General features: G+C 48.9%; 1 pseudogene; it reads right to left on the reverse strand.

Moving 5' to 3' along the window:
• The window catches only part of LOC142365453 (uncharacterized), a 64,492-nt pseudogene extending 59,586 nt beyond the window's left edge, over positions 1-4,906 (reverse strand).
• Positions 4,907-8,231: the final 3,325 nt, after the last annotated feature.

The following is an 8,231-nucleotide window of genomic DNA, read 5'->3' on the forward strand; positions in this document are numbered from 1 at the left end:
GGCCTTAGATAAGATAAGAAAAGAATGTGTCTGCATGGCCTTAGTTTAGATAAGCTTAGGAAAAGAATGTGTCTGTGTTAGCAACTGTGTTAACCAATCAATAGGTGCCTAGTTTGAAACTTAACCAATCAGTTTAAAACACGCTGCCTTTTGATCTGTATAAATGTATGTGTGTAAGGACAATAAAACGAACATTCTGCTTGTATCAAGCAGGTGTCCCGTCTCTCAATCACGGCAAAGGGGGAATTGTGGAGTCCTGGCTGGACGAGAGGGGACATAGCTTGGTGCGCTGAGCAACCCAGGTTCAGATCCGGAAGTGAGCCTTGGGAGCGGCTGAAACGGAACCCTGCTGCGAAGGCAGAGCGACGAGCTCGGGACACTGGAGCAGGGGGAACGACACTGTTTCCTGCCACACTGTCACTTCCTTCCTGCCACGTTGTTGTTTCCTGCCACAGTACTGTTTTCACTTCGAGATGCAGCTCTGCACCAATCACAACGTGTTGCAGTAGTATTGCCTATATATGGGTTGGGGTTTTAACCATTCAGATGCTGTAATAGTTTTGCTATATAAACCTTGTTTTGCTGACTACTAAAGATTGAACGATCATACTCATATTGGGGTCACACCGTTACAAAGGATCCGTAAACCACGCCAACACTAGACAATTCTGGATGCGAGCTATCTGGAGACGTTCGCATTTTCTGAGCACGGCTGCTGGAGGCACAAAGCACGGAGTCCCGGGCTATGTTTGAAGTTTGAGGTGGAAAGGCAAGCAAGCAGACCCAGTCTCTGTGCGCTTGTGCGAGCAGTGCCATGGGTGGATGAGGCTGAGCAACAGCTTTCCAGGCTAGCCAATACCTGGTAAGTGATATCCTGAGATGTTTGCATATTCGGGTCATGGCTGCGGAAGGAGCATGGCAAGGACCCCCTAGGGTACGTTTGAAGTTTGAGGTGGCAAGGCAAGCAAGCAGCCCCAGTCTCTGTGCGCCTGTGCGAGCAGTGCCATGGGCAGATGAGGCTGAGCAACAGCTTTCCAGGCTAGTCCCTTCTGGGTGCAAGCTATCTGGAGACGTTCGCATTTTCGGTGCAGGGCTGCTAGAGGCACTCTGTAGGAACCCCTGGGCTATGTTTGAAGTTTGAGGGGGCAAGGCAAGCAAGCAGCCCCAGACTCTGTGCATCTGTGCAAGCAATGCCATGAGCAGATGAGGCTCAGCAACAGCTTTCCAGGCTAGCCTCTTCTCGTTAAGAGCTATCCTGAGACGTTTGCATATTCAGGTCAGGGCTGTGGGAGGCGCCCGGAAAGGACCCCCTAGGCTACGTTTGAAGTTTGAGGTGGCAAGGCAAGCAAGCAGCCCCAGTCTCTGTGAATCTGTGCAAGCAGTGCCATGGGCAGATGAGGCTGAGCAACAGCTTTCCAGGCTAGCCCCTTCTTGATAAGAGATATTCTGAGACTCTCGTATATTCGGGACAACGGTGCGGCGGGCACCCAGAAAAGACTCCCTAGGCTACGTTTGAAGTTTGAGGTGGCAAGGGAAGCATGATACCCCGGTCTCTGTGCACCTGTGTGAGCAGTGCCATGGGCAGATGAGGCTGAGCAACAACTTTCCAGGCTAGCTCTTTCTGGCTGCGAGCTACCTGCAGACGTTCTCATTCTGGGAGCAGGGCTCCCGCAGGCCCCCTGCATGCACCGCCAAAGCTACGTTTGAAGTTGGATGTCGCCTTCGTTGGCGTGGCGACCTGGTTCAGGGACGGCTCGGCGACCCACCCCTCGGCCGCTCGGGTCATCAGCACGCAGACACCAATGTGGTGGACGGCAAATGGCGTTTATTGATAAATAACACAGCGTTATATAGCCTAGGTTTACAGCATCACTTCCGTCTGCTTACTTCACGGGTTAAACGCTATTGGCTATTAGGACGGGGGGGGTACACTACCTTTCCGTACAGCGCGACATCTTCAGACCGCCAAGCCTTAACTACCCACATTTCCCCCCTCCTTATGCTTAACTAAATAGGCTAATATGAAATATAAAGTTGTAATACTTAACTTAACTTAGTATTTAACTTAAGACTTAAACTTAATATTAATATTATTAAGACTTAAACTTAATTAATCTTAACTATAACTTAAAAATATAAATATTAAGATCTTACGGTAACAAATATAAGGCGCCTTGAACAAATGCATTTGTAAATTAGCTAAAATATAATCTTAAAATATATATAATATAATTTTAAAATATAATCTTAAAGTCTTAAAAATTCTATCGATATTCTTATTTTATATTTATTCTATATCTTACATTATATTTATAGTTTTAAAAAGTATATGCTATAAACCTGAAAAAGTATAAGGCACAGTAAACAGGTAAAAGTTGAGGTAAATTTTAGGATAACACTGGGTAGGTATGTTTTTAAAGCAGCCTACGGTGTTCTACGAACATAATGTTAACTTTCTCCAGTCGACTTTTGACGAACGACACGATTCCACTCAGTATACAGGGTCCAAAAATTAGTGCTATTACAATCATCGCGATTGGTCCTATCAAGGTGGATAGCAAGGTGGTTAACCATGGGATTAAACACTGCCAGAGATATGAATGGAGTAAGGCCTGTTTTGGAACAGATCCATTGAGCTCCTTCAGAGGGAATAACCCATTTTTCTTTGGTTTTTCCCACTGTGGACGAGACAGAACTACAGAGCTTCCGTTTTTGTCCCCACACATTGCCTATACAGGTCCCAGATCCAGAAACATATTGCATGGTTATCCTCCTTTTCTTCTCTCCCCAAGAACACTGAAGTGGTACGGATCGGGTGTCTAGGCTATATGTTGTGTTTACCCCTATAGCCTCATAAAAAGGGGGTTTCACATCATAGCACAACCAACAGTGTGCAGTTAGGTTAGGGTTGGTTTGGTTCAAGGTGTCATAGGTGGCTCGCATTAGTTTCCATAAGGGGGGTTCCCTCGTCCCATCGAGGGAGGATATTACATCACTTTGGGTGGTCTCCAGGGGGCTAGCAGTTATCCGTGGTCCACTAACAATTGGATTGGGGCCAACTCCATGAGGAGGGGTTTTTATTATTTCCTCCTTCCTTATATATATCAATCCACCTCGATCTTGTCCTGGTTCCCAATACCTAATTCCCCAAGTTCTTCCCGTTACCCATCTTGAGTCTTCTGGATGAATTACTTGGAGGATTATAGCGTCACAATTACTGTACCCTACAGATCCTCCAGACCAATCGAGTCGTGGATGTTTGCAACCTAGTGGTCCCCATGTTGTCGTTAAATATTTGTCTGGGATTGGGGGTGTCCAAGCGGAAGCGATAGTGACACAGTCCCAATATGCGCAATAATATTGATTAGGAGAATTACAATATCCCTTTCCTGGGTTAGATTGTGGACATAAGTAATAGGGCCGCTGGTTTAGGCAGGGCTGTATGGGTGCTAATTCACACAGGTGGGCAGCAAATCTAGGAGGTCCTGCTGTTATGACTTCCCTTACTACTCGACCATTTACAAGGTTCCGTAGGACCCACCTATATGGCTGATGGTGATGGTAACTTGATTCTGCCTGTCCTATAGTGACAAGCTCCAAGATTAGGATCACACAAAGGCATCGTAGCCCCCCTTTGCGGACGCTATTCTGCCGTTGTCTGGATTCTGTCCGTGAGGAGGTTTCAGGCTCGGACAGGACGTTTGCCGACTTGTCGTCTTCTCTTGTCACCGGGGTGTACGGGTTACGGGGGTGTCCGATGATCCGGTCCTGTGGACAAAAACTCACAGTTTTCATTAGTTTTATTCTGGAGGTCTGGTTTAATGGACTTAAGCGGACACCACTTAACTTTCCCATCTTTTTTAACAGCGGCATACCCTCGCCCTGTAAGAACTAGCCTCCACCCTTGTTCCCATTCTCCCAGCTCATTTCTAATTATAACCAACGAGCCTTCTTCCAGTGCTCGAGTGGCCCAATGTTTTTGGGTGGGACTATTTACCTTTTCCCCCCTGGGGAATTGATTTAGTGCTAAAAGAGCAGTCGCTAACAGGCGTGCTTGGTCTCCCTGGGGAATGGTATTAGCAAAACCTTCTGTTTTTGCTAACACTTCTAATTTAGATTTCAGAGTCTGGTTCGCTCGTTCGACTATAGCTTGTCCTGTACTATTATACGGAATACCGTGTGTTAGGGTGATATCCCATTTCGAAACAAATGTCTGAACTGATTTAGAGATGAAATTTGGACCGTTGTCTGTTTTGATATGATTGGGGATGCTGAGCCATGCCATGGCTGTCAACCAATGTTGGATGGTTGCTTTGGAATTGGTTTTAAGGTGCTGTGTGGCTACGATCACTCCGCTGTATGTATCTACAGTTACTGCTAGCCACGCTCGAGGTTTCAGCAACTGACAGAGCGTAAAATCTGTCTGCCACACTTCGGAGGCCTTGAGACCTCTGGGGTGGACTCCGCTGGACCACAGCGGTGTTCTCTGACAGTAGGGACACGTGGCTACTATGTGTTTCGCGTCGGTGACTGAGATCCCGCATTTTTTCGCTAGCGCTTTAGCTCCGATGTGGAGAGACTCGTGTAGTTGACGGGCATCTCTCAGCGTCCACAAGCCTTTTGCAGCGGTGTCTGCCTTGTCGTTACCGATTTGGAAAAAGCCTTTAATTGGGCTGTGGCTGTTAACGTGAATAACTTATATGGTGCCTTTTCGGGAGAAAAGTGCTTCTTCTAGCATTATAGCTGTTGTGGATGTTGACACGCCTGGTCCCGACATGGCTAAACAAAGTTTGGCCACGAACATCGAATCTGTTACTATGTTGAGGTGTTCTGTTGGGAACAGTCCACACGCTAATACTACGGCTGCAGCTTCTAATTGCTGGGCTGAGAGCGCACGATCGGTCATTTTAATGCAGTGCCATTCTTCTCCCGATTGCCATACCGCCGCCGCTGTTGAAGTTGTTGAGGACGCATCTGTGAATACTGTTGGTCCTTGCTGGGGCCGATCTATGATCTTTTGCGGGAGGTCGATGTTGACAATTGCCATCATTTGAGTCCAGGGAGGTTTTGTAGCATAACGGACTTCTCCGCCAAATCCGACGAGAGCTATGGCTAGATACTCTGACATTGCTACTGATTGCGCAGGGAGTTGTTTGCGGAAGGGTAGGTATATCCTGGCGGGTTCGATGCCTAGGTGTCTCAGGGCGAGTTTTCTGCCTTTCATGATGAGATTACCAAGGCATTCAACTCCTGAAGAGAATGCGCATGATGGTTTTCCCAGAACCACCCATTGTATTGGTTGAGCTTTTTCAGGAGGACCTTGTGCTAGTGCTCCCATTCCCCCGCCTTTTGTAAAGTGTACATATAAATCAAGTGGCAGATTTGGATTCCATCTGGCAAGCGTACTTGATGATACCTGTTGCTCGATAAAGTCGAGAGAGTTTGCTGCTTCCATTGTTAGGATTTTTTGCTCCCATGGGTTCTTTCCCTTTAAGAGATCGTACAGGGGAGTCATGATCTCAGGAGGGACCAGTACAATGTTGCGGAGCCATTGTAAGGACCCTACTAATTGCTGCATATCATGGAGTGTTTTGATGTGGCGACGGATTTTTATTTGGGGGGGGGGTCACATAGGAACTCGTGATCCCTACTGCTAAAAAGCTTACGCATGGTCCTCTTTTAATTTTTGCACTCGCGATTTCGAACCCATTCGTTTTCAGAGTTTCTGAGACTGTTGACACTAGGTGGTCCACGTGGCTTCCCGATGGTGCGGCGATTAAGATATCGTCCATGTACTGAATGATGGTCGCGGTCGGATTGCTGTGTCGGACTGGTGTTAACGCCCGGTCCACCGCAATCTGGCAGATGGTAGGCGAGTTGATCATTCCTTGAGGCAGCACTTTCCACTGGAAACGTAAGTTAGGGCGTTGGCTGTTTGGAAACACAACAGAAAAAGCAAACCGCTCCTTGTCTTCCTCATGCAGAGGTATCGAGAAAAAACAGTCTTTAATATCAAGGACAGCACAAGGTTGTCCTTCCGGTACCATAGAGTTCATGGGTAAAAACGTTTGGACAGGACCCATTGGCTGAATTTTCTTGTTTACCTCACGTAGGTCGTGGAGGAGGCGAAACCCTTCGCCGGTTCGTTTGGGTATTACAAAAACTGGGGTGTTCCATGGGCTAGTGGAAGGCTCTATGTGACCTCGTTGTAGCTCGCGGTCAACTAGCTCGAGAAGGGCATCCATTCGAGGCTTCGACAGGGGCCACTGCTCGACCCACACTGGGTCGGATGATTTCCACGTCAGTTTAATTGGTGGAGATGGGTGTGCGGCAGTGGCCCTTACAATAAATTTGTCACCCTGGCTTTTAATAGGGCTAGAGCGTCCCTTCCCAGCAGGGGTGGGACTCCTGTCATAACATATGGAAAAAGGGTAATGGTTTTCTCCGGTCCTTTTTCAGTGTGGAGTGTGATTGCTACCAATTGGGCACTCTTCCGAGCTCGGGTTAATCCCCTGACTCCTCCTACCATGGGGGCATCTTCCAATTTCCAATGTGGGGGCCAGTTTGTCTCAGGGATAACAGTAACATCTGCTCCGGTGTCGATTAAAAAAGGGACGCTGATGATGGTGCTATTTGGGATGTCATAGAGGGAACAGATACCCCACACTACTGGCGGGTGATCACACTTTACTGCCAGGACCACCCTGGGGTCTCGCCCCCAAGGGGTGATCCTTGCTGTCCCTGAGGTGAGGACAGGTTCGGCTGGATTGTCGGCTGAGCCATAAAATTGGTAGCTTCCCGAGGGGGTAGTGGGTTCGGAAGCGCCTCGCCCCACTTGGGGTTGGCATAAGTGGGCCGCCTGATGTCCCATGTGGGAGAGGGCTGTGGATGGCCCGAGTGCCCTCTCCCCCTTCCGTTTCCCTGTTTTATAGATTTGCATTCTTTGGCGAAATGCCCTTTCTTTCCGCAGGCCCAACATGGTCCTTTGGATCGATTTTGGCGCAGGCCCCTCAACTGAGGACAGTTTGCTACGACGTGGCCTGCCTGGCCACATTTAAAACATGTCATTACATTAGCCATTATGGAGCGAACGGCCACCTGGATGGGGGTTAGATGTTCTTCCTTCGCGACATGCTTAATCATGTCCGCGATGCTGGATCCCGCTGGCAGTGATCGCAGGATTTCTTTGGTTGTCGAATTACACTGCTGACGTAAACATTCCACTATGACTGGGCCTTTTGCCTCTGCAGGCAAGGCCGAAGAATCGACCGCTGCTTGGAGACGATCCACGAATTTTGTGAAGCTCTCACTTTCACTTTGCTTTATTGTGGACCATGGCGATGGTTTGGTAATGACTCTAGAGGTTGTGTGAATAGCTTCTCTGGCCGCACGAGTAGTTGCCATAACTTCATGGGCCCGCAGGGCTTGGGCTTGCGCCTGGGGAGTAATCATTGTGGGATCTGTGCCCATTAACCGCTGCAGGCTGGAGCCATGCAGTGGATGGTCTGCCCCAGTTACTTGGGCCAGTTGCTTCGTACAGTTGTCCTCCCATTCTTGTTTAAAAACGATCATCCCTGCCCCATCAAAGATCAATCTACAAGTTTGTTTTATATCGAACGGGAGCATATCTTCTCCCCCGAATATACCATCTATAAGGGTGGAGACCATGGCAGAATTAAGGCCTTTATCTGCGATTGCCTTAACAATCGCTTGTATGTCCTTAGGGTTTATCGGTGTGCGGACCCTCTGTCCCCCGTCCGTCACCCGGACCGGGAACGCTAGCGCGGCCGATGGGGCCCAGTCGGCGCACGCAATCTTTGTTCTCCTCCAGTCCGTGAGAGGGATTTCTCCCCCTCGTGGCTTCTCTTTAATTTGGATGGGGATATTTTGGCTCTTGACTTTATTTATCTCTGTTTCCTCCTCTACTACGTTTAAATCAGTTGTGAGCCACTCGTCCCCGCTGGTGTTTGAATCGGAGTCGGAACTCGACTGACTGGTTACTTCCGGTCTCCAGTACCTTTTTGCCGAGCTCCGGCCCCCTCCCCTATGGGCGGGCCGCTCCTCCCCCCTGGGCCCGCCCCGCCCTCCGCTCGGCGGGGTGCCCACCCCACAGGAGCACCTTTTGAAATGCACGCTCTGGTTGGCTCTCTGCCCCCCGCTCGCCCCCCTGTTCTCTTCCACCTCCCGCTTGATAACTTGTGCGCTTGATAACTTTAGCGCTTCCTCCCTGT

The sequence above is a fragment of the Opisthocomus hoazin genome, chromosome W, assembly GCF_030867145.1.
Source record: "Opisthocomus hoazin isolate bOpiHoa1 chromosome W, bOpiHoa1.hap1, whole genome shotgun sequence".
Lineage (NCBI taxonomy): Eukaryota > Metazoa > Chordata > Aves > Opisthocomiformes > Opisthocomidae > Opisthocomus > Opisthocomus hoazin.